Raw genomic sequence first — 17172 nt, 5'->3', positions numbered from 1 at the left:
TCTCACCTCCCCCCACCTCCCTCTCTCTCTCCTCCCTCCCCTCCCTCTCACCTCCTCCCACCTCCCTCTCTCCTCCCCCACCTCCCTCTCTCTCTCCTCCCTCCTCCCACCTCCCCCCACCTCCCTCTCTCTCCTCCCTCCCTCTCTCCTCCCTCCACCTCCCTCTCTCTGACCTCCCCCTCTCACTGTCTCCCCCTCCCTCCCCCCACCTCACCTCCCCCACCTCACTCTCTCCCCCTCCCTCCCACCTCACTCTCTCCCCCTCCCCCTCACCTCACCTCCCCCCACCTCACCTCCCCGACCTCACACTCTCCCCCTCCCTCCCACCTCTCCCACCTCACTCATCTCACTCTCTCCCCCTCCCTCCCACCTCACTCTCTTCCTCCTCCCCTCAGCTCACTCTCTCCTCCCTATCCTCACTCACTCACTCCCCTCCCAGCTCATCCACAACCGGCAGACAGGGGGTGTCCCTCCCGCGCGCGCGCGTCGCCGCCGCTACTGCTCCTCCCTGCCTCTCGCACGCTGCCGCCGCTACTGCTCCTCCCTGCCTCTCTCTCGCGCGCGCGTCGCCGCCACTATTGCTCCTCCCTGCCTCTCGCGCGCGCGTCATCGCCGCCACCGCCGCCGGTCCTGCTCGTTGCTGCTGCCGCTGCTGGTCCTACTCCTAAGGAGCAGGCGCCATTTTTTTTTCTGACACGCTGCGCTCTGGCCGATGTGCGCGCATGCGCAGTAGAGCTGCTCTCTACTGCGCATTTGCGGCACGTCGGTCCGGGCTCCCTTATAGGTATGATATGCATATAAACTTGGTTTTTGTGAGTAAATGTCTGTACTAAAATAGCCTGGGGCTCAGTTTGTGTAAATGTATGCATGTCACCTGGTTTTATGTGTGTAAATGTCTGTTCTAAAATAGCCTGGTGCTCAGTTGTGGTAAATTTGTCATGTAACCTGGTTTTATGTGTGTAAATGTCTGTACTAAAATAGCCTGGGGCTCAGTTTGTGTAAATGTATGCATGTCACCTGGTTTTATGTGTGTAAATGTCTGTTCTAAAATAGCCTGGTGCTCAGTTGTGGTAAATTTGTCATGTAACCTGGTTTTATTTGTGTAAATGACTGTACTAAAATAGCCTGGGCTCAAATGTATGCATGTAACCTGGGTTTTTTTTGTGTAAATATCTGTACTAAAATAGCCTGGCACTCAGTCTTTTTAAAGTTTGAATGTAAACTGGTTTTGTCGGTGTAAATGTCTGTACTAAAATAGCCTGGGATCAGTTTGTGTAAATGTATGCATGTAACCTGGATTACTGTGACTAAATGTCGGTAATGAAAAAGCCTGGGCTCAGTTTGTGTAAATGTATGCATGTAACCTGGTTTTATGTGTGTAAATGTCTGTATTAAAATAGCCTGGAGCTCAGTTTGTGTAAATGTATGCATGTAACCTGGTTTTTTTGGTTTAAATGTTGTTACTAAAATAGCCTGGGCCTAGTTTGTGTAAATTATGCATATAAGATGGATTTAAGTTTGTAAATGTCTGTACTAAAATAGCCTGGGGCTCAGTTTCTGTAAATAAATGCATGTAACCTGGTTTCTTGAGAGTAAATGTCTGTACTAATATCATCTGGCTCACAGTTTGTGTAAATGTTTGCATGTAACCTGGTTTTATGTGTGTAAATGTCTGTACTAAAATAGCCTGGGTCTCAGTTGTGGTAAATTTGTGCATGTAACCTGCTTTTATGTGTGTAAATGTCTGTACTAAAATAGCCTGGGGCTCAGTTTGTGTAAATGTGTGCATGTAACCTCGTTTTATGTCTGTAAATGTCTGTAATAAAATAGCCTGGGCTCAGTTTGTGTAAATGTGTGCATGTAACCTGGTTTTATGTCTGTACTAAAATAACCTGGAGCTCAGATTGTGTAAATGTGTGCATGTAACCTGGTTTTATGTGTGTAAATGTCTGTACTAAAATAGCCTGGTGCTCAGTTTGTGTAAATGTATGCATGTAACCTGGTTTTATGTGTGTAAATGTCTGTACTAAAATAGCCTGTTTCTACATTTGTGTATATGTAAATTTGCTTTGAAAATACTTGGTAATGTCCGTGGGTACAATCAACCCTTAGAATTTACTGCTATTCCTGCTTTTATAAAATTAGCCCCTTATTGTATCTGTAGATTTAGGAGCAGCAGAACCGGGGATGAATTGCAAGTTGCACACACTACACACGCACACACACACACATACACAAATACAATTATTATATACCATGTGAAAAATTATGTTTAAATTATATGACAGTATGTGAAATTATTTGTAATTCAGTAAATTGCTCTTACCAGTGTTCCATGCAATCTAATTCTAGTGTCTCTTCTCTGAAAGAAATTGAATTAGAAGTGATTAAAATGCAGATTTTGTGTCTCTCCAGGTTGCAGAGGCAGCGTTCACAGACCCTGGGTGGAACGAGTCCTGGTCATGCTGTCCTTGTCATTGATTGACCTCTGGTGTCCTGCTGAAGGTAGACACCCTGTGGTCAGATTTAGTGGCCATCATTGAGGGTCCCGAGAGCAGTGTCTCAGCCCAGGACTTCCTCTGCAATGACAAAACTGGATATGATGAGGAGCACAGCAAGGGTTGGGGATTATAAAACATAGGAAAATCCTGGGGTAATTATGAATGAGGGCTCATGGCATCAGGAGTCCCTCCCTGCTTCCAGCTGAGCAGAAGACCCAATGAAGCAGGAGGAAACTGCAGGATAAGAGAAAAATGTACATCTCAGAGTTCCCCCAAATTACCAAACAGGATATGGCAGGATAAATATAAGACTAATGCCCAAACAAACAAAGACTTTATTCGTGTATTTATTTGTTTATTTATTTATTTATTTATTTGTTTGGAAGCTTTTATATACCTATGAACGTTGGGAACATCTCATCGGTTCACATAAAACATAGCTTAGCAAGAAAAGTTTTACATTATAACAAGAAGGGCTCCAGGGGCGATCCGGGAAACTACAGACTGGTTAGCCTGACTTCAGTGCCAGGAAAAATAGTGGAAAGTGTTCTACACATCAAAATCACAGAACATATAGAAAGACATGGTTTAATGGAACAAAGTCAGCATGGCTTTACCCAGGGCAAGTCTTGCCTCACAAATCTGCTTCACTTTTTTGAAGGAGTTAATAAATATGTGGATAAAGGTGAACCGGTAGATATAGTATACTTGGATTTTCAGAAGGCGTTTGACAAAGTTCCTCATGAGAGGCTTCTAGGAAAAGTAAAAAGTCATGGGATAGGTGGTGATGTCCTTTCGTGGATTGCAAACTGGCTAAAAGACAGGAAACAGAGAGTAGGATTGAAATGGACAATTTTCTCAGTGGAAGGGAGTGGACAGTGGAGTGCCTCAGGGATCTGTATTGGGACCCTTACTTTTCAATATATTTATAAATGATCTGGAAAGAAATACGACGAGTGAGATAATCAAATTTACAGATGACACAAAATTGTTCAGAGTAGTTAAATCACAAGCAGATTGTGATAAATTGCAGGAAGACCTTGTGAGATTGGAAAATTGGGCATCCAAATGGCAGATTAAATTTAATGTGGATAAGTGCAAGGTGATGCATATAGGGAAAAATAACCTATGCTATAATTACATAATGTTGGGTTCCATATTAAGTTCTACAACCCAAGAAAGAGATCTAGGTGTCATAGTGGATAACACATTGAAATCGTCGGTACAGTGTGGTGCGGCAGTCAAAAAAGCAAACAGAATGCTGGGAATTATTAGAAAGGGAATGGTGAATAAAACGGAAAATGTCATAATGCCTCTGTGTCGCTCCATGATGAGACCGCACCTTGAATACTGTGTACAATTCTGGTCGCCGCATCTCAAAAAAGATATAATTGCAATGGAGAAGGTACAGAGAAGGGCTACCAAAATGATAAGGGGAATGGAACGACTCCCCTATGAGGAAAGAGTGAGGAAGTTAGGTCTTTTCAGCTTGGAGAAGAGACGACGGAGTGGGGATATGATAGAGGTTTTTAAAATCATGAGAGGTCTAGAACGGGTAGATGTGGATCGGTTATTTACTCTTTCGGATAGTAGAAGCACTAGGGGGCACTCCATGAAGTTAGCATGGGGCATATTTAGAACTAATCAGAGAAAGTTCTTTTTTACTCAACGCACAATTAAACTCTGAAATTTGTTGCCAGAGGATGTGGTTAGTGCAGTTAGTATAGGTGTGTTTAAAAAAGGATTGGATAGTTCTTGGAGGAGAAGTCCATTACCTGCTAGTAAGTTCACTTAGAGAATAGCCACTGCCATTAGCAATGGTAACATGGAATAGACTTAGTTTTTGAGTACTGCCAGGTTCTTATGGCCTGGATTGGCCACTGTTGGAAACAGGATGCTGGGCTTGATGGACCCTTGGTCTGACCCAGTATGGCATTTTCTTATGTTCTTATGTTCTTAACTATAGAAAAAACAAGGTATAGTTATAGGAAAGATATTTAACAAGTTCTGAGGTAGATCTTCTAAACATACGCGCATGCGTACTTTTGTTCGCGCCACCGGTGCGAACAAGAGTACACCAGATTTTATAAGATACGCGCGTAGCTGCGCGTATCTTATAAAATCCAGGGTCAGCGCGCACAAGGCTGCGCAAAATCGGCAGCTTGTGCACGCCTAGCCGCGCAGCCTGCCTCCGTTCCCTGAGGCCGCTCCGAAATCGGAGCGGCCTCAGAGGGAACTTTCCTTCCGCGTCCCCCCACTTTCCCCTCCCTTCCCCTATCTACCCCACCCCCCAGCCCTACCTAAATTCCCCCCCCCCCTACCTTTGTTGGGCAAGTAACTTGCACGCGCCACCCCGGCATCCCCCGGCACAGGTCGCAGTGCCGAGGGACTCGGGACCACCCTCCCGGCCAGCCCCCGAACCGTCACCACGCCACCGGACCTGCCCCAGACCGCCCCCTGCCCCCGGAGACACCCCCAGACATGCCCCCTCCCGTCCCTTTTACGAAGCCCCGGGTCTTACGCGCGTCCCGGGGCTTTGCGTGCGCCGGCGGCCTATGCAAAATCCGGGAGAATTTACGCACGCAGGGGTTTTAAAATCTACCCCAATATGTAAGAGAGAAGAGGAAAGGCAACGTATAACTGTTATGAGGTGGGCAAGAATTAACGGATATCTGGAATAGCATAATTTTCAACAAAGTACAGATAGAATTCAGGAAACTTAAATACAGAGAGATTATCTACAGACAGGTTAGGAAAATTATATATTATATACGGAGATGTCATTATTGTGTCCATTATGCTAGAAGAACGAAGGGGGAGGGCGTCATGGGTAGGAAGCATGTTGGTCAGAGAATGCGTGTTGGTATAAGAACGTTTTCAGGTCATGCTTGAATTTTTTTGGGCCTGCTTCATCTCTAAATCATTCCAGGCCTGAATTCTGAGGGCAATTTCAAATGATTTTACTGAACCTTTAGCTGGGTAAAAGTGGGGGCTGACATTTTCCCTCCCCTCTGTGGGCAAGAGAAACTGCATCCTGCGATGGCAAACAGAGCAGACAATTTTGGATCCCCACCCCTCCCTTACACACTCACACACACACATGCACACTCCTTCACTAATCTGCAACAACAATGTCAAGTTTCCAACCTTGCTTAGATTGCCCTTGAACTGCCCCAATCCCAAAATCTCCAGGCAGGAATGAGTTACACATTGTCAGAAGCTCCCACAGTTTATTCTCTCAGCAATGCTAGAGGGCCAGCAGTATGGGATACCCTGGGGCTGGGGCCCAGGAACACGGGATATGCGAGGGACCTCTGACCTATTTATTTATTTAGAATCATTTTTATATCGCCTTTGCAATTTATGGTAGAAGGGAGCAGTTTACAATCAAAGGGGGTCATTTTCCAAGGAGTTACCGCAGGAGATAATTCCGCAAATCGCGCTAACAACCGTTAACGCGATTTGCGAATGCACATTTTTTATTCAGGGGGCGGAGTTGGGGCGGAGCATATGTAAAGTAGGAAAGAGTTATCGTGTGCCGCGAAACAGCCGCAGTGTTAGCGCGGCCAATAGCTACACCTCTTTCATTTGCGGTACGTTGTGCGCTAGAGGCCGGTAAAGGTTTATCGCAGTTCACAATGTTTCCGGACAGCCTGTTTCAGTATGCTGAAGGTTTGATGGCCTTCGGAGTGAGGAAACTCACTCCAAGATGAGATTTGTGCAATGTTCTCTCCACCTAGCTTGATGGACAACAAGCTAGGTGGAGAGAACATTGCACAAATCTCATCTTGGAGTGAGTTTCCTCACTCCGAAGGCCATCAAATCTTCACAAGAGTCCACTGTTCTGTTCGTACGTCTCATGTTGAATGTGAAAGTGGCCCCCAACCTTCTACAACATACCTGGTGGAATCGCATACCAACAGCAAACACCTAGTGAGTACTCTAACTCTATCTCATCCACAGTATCTCCTCGCTGGGAAACCTGTTGCGGAACCTCCTTTCATCATCAAAGAGAGAAGGGCTCCCTCTGCCGAGGTCCCTGAGACTGCAACTACTGACTGCCTCACTACTGCCACCTCTGGTGGCTCTCTTCAAGCTGTCTAATAAAGAACTATTTGTGTTTTGTGCATTACGAGTCTAGTCCAGTGCTGTGGCTCCTCACGGGGCTCCTCCCCGTGGGCATGGTCATCTCCACAGCACCCAAGGATCCACCAAAACACACGTAACCATAACATGATGTTGCTCTTTAATATAAAGAGGATAATTTTCCTAAGGGACACACAGTGCAATACCCAGGATTATGGATTATAAGACAATTCCTACCCCTTCTATGGGAATCGATCCCATACAAATGAAGGACACTGTGACCAGTTTGGGTTCCTTCTAGACTGGACCCTTTCTTTCACTCCTAAAGTTTCTAGTCTTATTCAACACACATTTTACTTTTGTGATTTATTCTCTGCCTTAGTTCACTTTTAGATTAAGCTCTGGAAGTCACTGCCAGAATGTGGTTATGGCAGTTATAGTGTAACTGGGTTTAATAATGGTTTGGACAAGTTCCTAGAGCAGAAGTCCATAAAGTGCTATTAATCAATAAGGAACAGTAACTTGGGATCTTTTTATTTAAATTTTGGATCAGCATGGAGGAACTGGAAGCCCCATAAATTTATAAAACCGCAGGGCCTACACAGAGAAGGCAGCAGAATGGGCTTCAGTGCCAGCAGCAGCGATTTCTGCCTCCCCAATAGCAGTGACAGCAGCAGCAGAGGAATGAGAGAGGCTCCAAGGTTATTGCCAAAAGAAAGAGAGGGGGTCTGCCTTCAATGTGACCCTGTGTATGAATGGGAGTCTGGCTTGGGGTATGTGCCTGTGAATGAATGGGGGCCTGATGAGGGTGTGACTGTGTCTGAGAAAGAATGGGTTCCTTCCTAGGGGACTGGCTGTGTCAGAATGGGTGCCTGCCTGGGTGTCTGTGTGTGTGTGTGTGTGTGTGAGAATCAATTGGTGACTACCTAGGAGTCTGTATGTGTGTATATGAGAATGAATTGGGAATGGTGTGAGAATGAATGGTATCCTGTGTGGGAGTCTGTGTGTGTGTGTGTGAGAAAGACTGGGGATTTGCCTGTGTGTGTGTTTATGTGGAGCCAGTGAGAGTGAGTGTGTGTGTGTGTGTGTGTGTGTGTGTATGTGTGTGTGAGAATGACTGGGAATTTGCCTGTGTGTGTGTTTATGTGGAGCCAGTGAGAGTGAGAGTGTGTGTGTGTGTGTGTGTGTGTATATGAGAGAATCTGGGGGGGTAAGTGTTTGTGTGTGGGGGTGAGGGTGGGGGGAGAGAAGCAGATTTAGAGCCTAAGAGTGTGTCTGTGTCTGTGAGAGAGAGAAGTTGTGTGTGTGTATAAGAGCATGTATGTGTGTGTATGTGACAGTGTATGTGTGAGAGAATGCACATGCAAGAGTGTGTGAGAGAGAAAGGATAAAGTTTGTTTGCCCTCCTAACCCCCTAATCCTCGAGAATTTCAGGGTGACTGGAAATCTCAGGTATGAACAGCAGGGACTTTTAAAATTCTTTTTAGTTTTAATTATTGGGTATTATCAGATATATGTGCTGTTTTGAAATATTTTTTGGTGCCTGGGAAATTTTTAAAAAATGTATTTTAATGAATAGAAGTTATTCTGTCAGTAGTTTTAAAGTATTATTTTATTAGTATGGCTTTACTATTGTAATTGATGCTTTATGTTTCTTGATTTTATTTGTTTTATGAGAATGGAGGTGCTGTTTTTCCATTGTTACACACAGAGTCTGGCTTCTTGTGGTTTCCATTTCAGTTTTTGTCTGCATATTGCTGATTCTAATGCTCTGTGCGTGTGACCAAGGTGAGAGATTCTGCTAGCATGCAGTGTCTGTGTAGGGATCTATAGCAATCGGGTTTGTTTTGTTTCCCCGATAGGTGGTGTCTTGCTATTCTGGGACCCGGTATGATATTTACCTGTGCTTTTTCACAGGTAGGGTTCTGGTTGTTTGAGTTCTTTGTATTACTTCTTTAATGTTATAATAGGTTTGCTGGCACCAACTTTGGTCACTCTTTGGTCCTGTAGTACAATGGTCTTCCTTGGAAAACCTTCCCCTGGTGAATCCATGCTGCTTCAGGTCCAGCAATCCACCAGATTGAGCACAGTTTACTCTCCTTTCCTTCAGCAAAGTTTCCATTAGGGGTGTGCATTCGTTTTCACCGCATATGTAAAACGCAACTTTTTTTTTTTTTAACTTAAAAAAGTGATGAGGCGAAAACGATCGCAATTTCCAACTTATTCAACATAGCTATGTTGAATAAGTTGGAAATCGCGATCGTTGATCCTAAATAAAAATTTAAACCCCTCACCCTCCTTAATCCCCCCCCCCCCAAGACTTACCAAAACTCCCGGGGAGTCAGGACGCCATTCCTGTATTCCTTTGCGAGGAGCACGTGACGTCGGCTTGGGGGGTCAGCCCCCCCAAGCTGGCCAAAAGTTCCGTTTGGGTCCAACGAGGGTCCCGGAGAGGACGCGCGGTGAATCACGTGACGCCCGCGTCACTCCGACGTGACGCCGACGTCACGTGCTCCTCGCAAAGGAATACAGGAATGGTGTCCTGACTCCCCGGGAGTTTTGGTAAGTCTTGGGGGGGGGATTAAGGAGGGTGAGGGGTTTAAATTTTTATTTAGGGAATCGGTGCACGTATGGACATAGACTCAACTTATGGAATTCTACATATGTCCATATTGACCGAAATTGACCCCCCCTTTCGACTTATGGACTTATGAACATAAACATTTTGTCTGCACATCCCTAGTTTCCATTAATATTCCCACCATTGAGGGGAGGCTAACCGGCCTATAGTTTCCAGCCTCCTCTGTGCTACCGCTATGAAGCAGGAAAACATTCGCTCTTCTCCAAACCTGCAGTATCAAGAGTCCTTGAATACCCCCGATTCATAACCCCCACCCTGGTACCGGTACCGGGCCATGGCGAGAGAACTGATGCCAATGGACGAGTTAGGAAAGTCTCTGCTAGTTTGGGATTGCAGCAGAGAGTAAGAGATCTAAAACTTGTGGGAATGGAGAATGAAACATCAGTTCTCATGGTGTCCTCTGAGGCAGCCAGGAACGTTGCTGAATGTGATAATTTCATGGATGGAAGACGTCCTGGTTTAAATGTGAAGGACACGATCTGCCTGGTAAAGTTTACAAAACTCACCGTGGACTTATTATGGAATATTCTAGAATCACCTGTTTCAAAGTGTCCCACTAAAATTGTTCCTTTATCCTATCAGCCCAAACCGTAGAAACCTATATCCTATCAACCGTATATCCTATCAACCTATAGGGATCTATAGCAACCTATATCCTATCAACCGTAGAAACCTTTATCCTATCAACCCAAACCGTAGAAACAGAAAACCCTGGTATACGCCTGAACTTAGGAATCTTAAAACCCAACTCAGAACAGCTGAGAGGTCATGGCGCAAATACCAATCCCCCGCAACTAAAACATTATACTACCAACAAATGCATGAATATAGAAATTCCATCCTTCAGATTAAACGTAATTACTATGCTAAAAAAATACATGGTATGCAATATAACCCTAAGGCCCTATTCACCATGGTTGCGGACCTCACTTCTCCTACCCTCAAACAACTACCTGCTAATCCCTCTAAAAATCGTTGCAATGAATTAGCCCAATTTTTCAAAAACAAGGTCTCTTCCATCACTGCACAATTTTCACAGAATAACAGCAATATCTGTCTGCCCACCATCAACTCTCCAGTCTCCCTCTCATCTTTTGACTCTTCATCCTCTCTTGAAGTACAAAACATCCTTAAAAAATTAAAACCATCATCTCATCCCTCCGAAACCATCCCCACAAAACTCCTGCTAGCTATCCCCGAGGTGATTGCCAAACCCCTCTCAAATATCCTTAACTGTTCCCTAGAGCATGGCACAGTCCCTAAAGTTCTTAAACAAGCAGTAGTAAAACCCCTACTCAAAAAACCCAATCTTGACCCAGACACCTTATCCAATTACAGACCTGTCTCTAACCTACCCCTCCTAGCTAAAGTTATTGAAAAGTTGTCAACTCCCGTCTCTCCCGATCACCTGGAACAAAACAACATTCTCCCATCTACACAACACGGTTTCAGAAAGCACTTAAGTACTGAAACCCTGCTGCTCTCCCTACACGATACCCTCATTAAAGGAACCGACTCAGGTACCTCTTATCTTATTGCCATGCTTGACATCTCGGCGGCATTCGACACAGTCAATCACGATGTCCTCCTCAACATACTCAGGAGTATCGGGATCACTGGCAATGCCCTATCCTGGATACGATCATATCTCCAGGATCGCCTTTTCACTGTATTAGTAGATAACAATGAATCTGACCCCATTAATCTTCCCCAAGGTGTTCCCCAAGGTTCCTCCCTCTCCTCTACCCTATTTAATATTTACATGCTTCCCCTCACTACCCTCCTCACTAACCTCCACATCAAGCATTTCATTTATGCCGACGATGTGCAACTCATCTTCCCATTCTCTGACTCTCTCCATACTGCTCTGCTTAACTGGGAAGCCTGTCTTTCCTCTATCAACAAATTACTAAATGACATGCAACTAGCTCTAAATCCCAGCAAGACTGAACTCTTAATCATATCTAATAGGCCACCACTCCCAGACATCCCACCTGCATACTCATCCACATCTTTCCCATCACACATTCGCAACCTTGGTGTCCTTATTGATAACCATCTTACTTTCAAACCCTTCATCAAATCTATCATCAAGGAATGCTATTTCAAGCTCCAAACCATAAAAAAACTCAGACCACTGCTACACTTTTCTGATTTCCGCACTGTACTCCAGTCTATCATTTTATCTAAGGTAGACTATTGTAATGCACTCTTTCTAGGCATTCCCGCCACCTATACCAAACCCTTACAACTACTACAAAACGCTGCCGCTAGGATACTATCAAATTCAAAAAAAAGAGATCACATCACCCCCACACTTATCGAACTTCATTGGCTCCCTATACACTCCCGAATTCTCTATAAAGCCCTTTCCATCATCCACAAAAGTCTGTTGAACTCTAACCTCAATTGGATTAACCCCCCACTCCTCCCCCGTACCTCGAATAGACCCACACGTACAGCCCTCCAAGGAACCCTACGTGCCCAACCCATCAAATCTTTCAAATTATCATCTACCATAAGCAGAGCTTTCTCTCTCGCTGGCCCCTCCATATGGAACTCCCTGCCTCCCGATATACGCCTGGAAACATACACACCCACTTTCAAGAAAAAAACTGAAAACATGGCTCTTCCAGCAAGCTTACCACACATCACCTGCCATTACATAAACCCCCCACTGTTTAACTAAAAATTGAGTAACTAAGAATTTGCTACATGACTAGGAATCTATTTCTTGGAATATGTCTCATGCCCATCGATTTTGTACTTTGACTCGGCTACTTATGTAATTAGCTTTTGTAAATAGTTGTGATTTTACTGATTTTGCTGTATCTATTTATTGATATCACGGACGCTCGCGGCATAGTCAGCTCTATACCCTATCCCACTTTTAACCACCTTGTTCTCAGTACATGTAAGGGCCCTGCCCAAAAGATAACCTGTTTTTTTCAATGTATATGTAAGGGTTCTGCCCATTTGTTCCTTTTTAACTGTAAACCGATGCGATGTGTAAACGGTCATCGGTATAAAAGAAACTTTAAATAAATAAATAAATCAGGTTGAGATTTTTTTTTCACAGCAGCAGGGAAATGTGTATCTAGATTTAAAGGAAAAATTTGGAAATGCAATAAGATTGGGTCTCTGGTCCTTGGAGGCAGGGCACCATTGAATTGCCTGTGCAGGACTCTCAAGAGAGGACCAAGAACAGGCAGCAGCTGGCAGAGGAGCATTAGGGGTTGAGAGGAGGAGGCGGGTAGAGATCGGGGTTCATGGAGGTTCAGGGGTGAATCAAGCCTGGGGGAATAGGGAGGGGGAGTTGTGGATCAAGGCCTTGGCTATGGAAGTTGCCCTTGTTAAATTTTTTTATAACTTGAACATTCTTTGTAACAACAAAGCAATAAAAAAGTGAACATAAAAACACACTTTTCTTAACCTGCCCTGCTTTAGTGCTGCTCATGCACACTTACCACAGGCTTTTCCGCTGTGTCCTGAACGGGTTCACTAATGGGGGCAGCAGCAGCACCTGCAGTGTCGAGGAAAGCAGCGGGATGTGAAAAATAAAGAGACTTACATTTACATGTATATTTATTAAGATTTGTTAATCACTTAACACTACAAATGTGTAAGCAATATACAATAAAATATACTTTATAACATCAAAAAGAAAAAAATGCAAAATATAAATTATCTGTATGATGCATTCAAAAGTTTAAATGAACAATCAGGCACTAAAAAGTATTGGACGTAGAAAATGAAAGTGTGTCACATATATGCCAGCTGAAATAGAAAGGTTTTCAAAAGTCCTCTGAATGTTTTTAATGAGTCTGTTGTAGAGCGCTAGGAGAGCGATCCCACTTCCTGGGAGATGTGTGTCCTTGGGCCGCGGCTCGACCCCAGAGTAGCTCCAAGGAGGTGCCGCGGTAGGCGAGGCATGCCCGAGCATGGGTTGGTCAGGAGCGAGGCTGGACTGAAGACTAGAGACACTGACCCTCCTCCGGACCTGCACGCTTCGGAAGACCCAACAACGCAATGTTGGTCTTGTGAACAGTCCTCTGACCCTTCCCAGCCCTTTCGGACCTGCCGCAGGGTACGGCATGAAGCGGCAGGCCGGATGGAGGCCAGGACAGCGAAGGCTTGACCATGGATGCAGACGAGACTCAGAAACGAGGTAGACTCAGGCACAGACATGGACTCAGGAACGAGGTACTGGAAGTACAGACGTGGACTCAGGAACGAGGTACTGGAAGCACAGACATAGACTCAGGCACAGACGCGGACTCGGGAACGAAGTATAATGCATACAGGAGACTCAAGGGCGAGGTACAAGACTGGCAACATGAAGCGCCCTACTCAGCCCGCCCGTGGGGCTGGTCACGGACCACGACATGGCTTGCCGCGAGGTACCAGGACATTAACCGACTCAGGAACAAGGTACTAGCTTTCAGGAGATTCAAGAACGAGGTACTTAGCTTTCAGGCGAATTCAGGAACAAGGTACAAGGCTTGCATCATCTGGACTGGAACACGGAAACCGGATTGGAAGACAGACCTTAGGGCAGGAACATGAACAGGCAAACATCAGGGCTGGTACAGCAGGCAGACATCAGGACTGGGGCAGCGGGCAGACATCAGGACTGGGGCAGCGGGCAGACATCAGGACTGGACGAGGAGCTCCGACAGAGAACAAAGAACACAGGACCTTGCAGAAGGCTGGAACACAGACAACTCCTGGAGCGAAGGATCTCAGGAGTGACCAACTCCTTGTGAAGGTAAAGACGGACTGGACGTTGAGTCCTTCTGTAGGGCTGAGGTGGACAACGCCCAGGGAGGGGTCAGCAGGGGGCCACACCTGGCTGGCCCTTGAAGAGGAGTAGAGGCGCGCGCACGCACCCTAGGGAGCTGGAGCGAAGAGAGCTGGGTCATCGGTGGCGTTCCCAGCCACATGGAAGGCCCAAGGAGAAGCAGGCAGGCAGCGGGAGCAGCCCTGCCATGGGCTGAAGGTAAGGAGCGATGGCAGGCTGCAGGAGCGGCTCCCAGCCGCGAAGCAACAGGTAAGAGGCAGAGAGGCAGGAGAAACGAAGGGCTGGCTGCAGGCACCGGCAGGGACGGCCTCCCTGCTAGGCGAGGACCCGGACTGCAGCACGAGCACTGGCAGGGACGCCCCCCCCTGCCGGCTGAGGACCCCGGGAAGGCAGAGAAATTTCGGGGGGACCAGGAAAGACAGCGGGGGTCCCGACCGCGAGGGAGAGCTCGCGGCGGGTCTGCCCTGCTGCATGGAGCAGGAGGCGGCCGGGGAGGAGCCTGGAGTCCGCGGCAGGACCGCCGCTATGGCGGCAGCGTCAGCGGCCCGACTGGCCGCCCGAGGTAAGGAGCCTGCCCGCGAGGAGCGCGGGCAGGACCGCAACAGAGTCCCATAAGTGTAGTTCTATTGAAAAAGCGTTCGAAAGAACTGAGCCTGTGCCAGAAAAGAAACATTCTGCGTAACTGAAGACTGTTCTTTCACTGAAACTATCGTTCTCATATAATTCTTCATTTTTTGCTCTCCAGTGATGCTCCTGGCTAAAAATCCCTCTCACTCTTACTGCTCCTTTTTTCCTGATATGGCCAGTTATCAAATGTGGTCTCCATTACATTTGTAAATGTGCAAGGGAGACAATAGAGTGGCCTTTAGCGATCTGGTGAATCAGTCCTGGATCATGGAGAATGCTCATCACCTTTACTTACAGATGAGAGCTGCTTTGGGAAGATTGAAGGGTAAAGGGTGGACCAGGGCACTGCATTTTCTGGAGAGATTTTTGAGAGTCATTCCCATGAGGGGAGGGCTATATCTCATATCTACTTTTCTATAACTGACACAGATGAGGACCCTGATAGAATTACCTCTCTGAGACGGCTGTGGAGTGATGACCTGCAGCTTACACTGGATGACATGGATTGGGAGACATATGGAGGGAGGCGCACTCCATATCAATATGTCCAAAAAGATCTTACCTCATGGTTAAGCTTTTGATTTGATTATACCAATACCTATGGTTTTACCTCCTTCTCTAGATCTGCTTCCCCATTGTGCCGATGTGGTTGCAGGTTAAAAGGTACATGCTTGCATGCTTGGTGGTCACGTCCTCTAGTGGTGCATTTTGGGCAGGATATTGAATGGGAAATAGATTAATGTGTAATAAATCTTTTTCTCTACTTCCCTGTGTGTGGGGTTATTTGGATATTGGAAAGATACCCCGGAAACAATCTCAGCCATGGATACATTTCTTATTATTCACTGTATTCAAGCTGCCAGTTACACAATTGTGTTGATGGGGAAGCGAGCTCCCAGCAAATCTAAATAGCTTTCCCACATGGTTGAAATTGAAATCACTGAGAAAATTACTAATTCCTTAAGGGAAACAACTGATAAATATAATCACATCTGGAGGACATTCTGGGACTATTAGCAAAAATAATCCAGCGCATTCTGTGTGGGCCATCAGGGTTAAACCCCTCCATGTTTTTTGATGTTTTTTGGTGCCTGAAAAGTACCTGAGTATTATATTTTGGGAATATGTAAGAATGTTACTCTCATTTTATTCTATAATTTGTCTCAAATGTATTCCAGTCTGTTAAACTATTTTAAAAAAAACCCTTACTTTATGGGTCTGAGGGAGAAGGTAAATCAAATAGGTGCTCAGGAGTTTTCTACATGCTATAGACTTCAGTAAATCTAGAGGTTTCTGCTCAATATTCTTTGATAATATAAAGATTTCTTACCCTGATAGAAGCAGATCAGAGCCACCACCAGAAAGGCAACTGCGATCTTCATGGCTGGGTTGGTTGTACATTGAGTTCTGAGCTTCGATACACAGAGGAGTCTGAGAAGAGAAGTCAGTGCTCGAGCTCATATATTCACTGAATGCCGCTCTCACTCCACCCAGGATCTCAGGAGACAACGTAAATGGAGATTATTTGTGAGATTATTTATTTTATTTATTTATTTATTTATTTATAGTTTTTGATATACCGCGGCACATAATGCACATCACCTCGGTTTACAGCAAACAGTAATTCAGCCTGAGGCTTTACAATAAATATAAGTGGAAAAAGCCAAACGCTTGTTTAACAGTTAACTAGGTATATAAATATCATATACATAAATGTAACAAAAATAACTGAGATAATTAACTTAAGGTCAGCCCTATAGGGAGATATTCCAGGGAATAATACGGGTATGGAAAGGGGAAACATGGGGGGGGGGGGGGGACGTGAGTCAAGGGGAGAAGGGAAGGGCAGGGTTGGGGGTAGGAATCAGGAGGAGGTTGAGCAGCGATGTATGTAATTTGCATAAGTCCCATCCTTCAAGGGTAGGCTTTTCTAAACAGCCATGTTTTTAGGTTATGTTTAAATTTTCGGTGGCAGGGTTCCTGGCGCAGCTCAGAGGGCATACTGTTCCACATTGTGGTTCCTGCTATGATGAGCGAGCATTCTTTTGTAGATCAATGTTTAGTTAGTTTAGGAGAAGGGATCGGCAGTCTGGCCTGATGTTGGGATCTGATTGGACGGTTTGATTTTTTGAAATACAGGTGTTCAGAGAACCATTGCATGTTTCAGTTATGGATGGCCTTGTGTATCAGCGTCATAGATTTGTATATGATCCTGGATGCTACGGGTAGCCAGTGAAGGGATTGAAGCGCAGGAGTGATGTGATCGTGGTGGTGCGTGTTGGTGATGATATGAGCCACTGCATTTTGTAGCATTTGTAATGGCTGTAACGTGTTTTTTGGTAAACCTAATAGCAATGCGTTGCAGTAGTCGATCTTTGATAGAATAGTAGCTTGTGGTACTGTGCGGAAGTCGTGTGGGTGTAATAGAGGTTTGATACGCTTCAGCGTGTGTAGCTTAAAAAAACCCGTTTTTTACAGTGTCAACGATGAATTTTTTAAACATAAAATTGTTGTCA

The 17172-nt window shown here is 45.4% G+C and overlaps 1 long non-coding RNA gene across 1 annotated transcript; it reads right to left on the bottom strand.

The window, feature by feature from the left end:
- Positions 1–2326: 2326 nt before the first annotated feature.
- On the bottom strand, positions 2327–16145 carry LOC115082506. The gene is made up of 3 exons (XR_003854184.1): positions 15987–16145; positions 12696–12751; positions 2327–2362 (listed from the first exon to the last, which is right to left on the bottom strand). It is a non-coding gene; the product is annotated as an uncharacterized LOC115082506 (long non-coding RNA).
- Between the last annotated feature and the right edge of the window lie 1027 nt (positions 16146–17172).

This window comes from Rhinatrema bivittatum, unplaced genomic scaffold (assembly GCF_901001135.1).
Source record: "Rhinatrema bivittatum unplaced genomic scaffold, aRhiBiv1.1, whole genome shotgun sequence".
Lineage (NCBI taxonomy): Eukaryota > Metazoa > Chordata > Amphibia > Gymnophiona > Rhinatrematidae > Rhinatrema > Rhinatrema bivittatum.
Note: the sequence above shows the minus strand (reverse complement) of the source record. Positions and strands in the feature narration are given on the sequence as shown.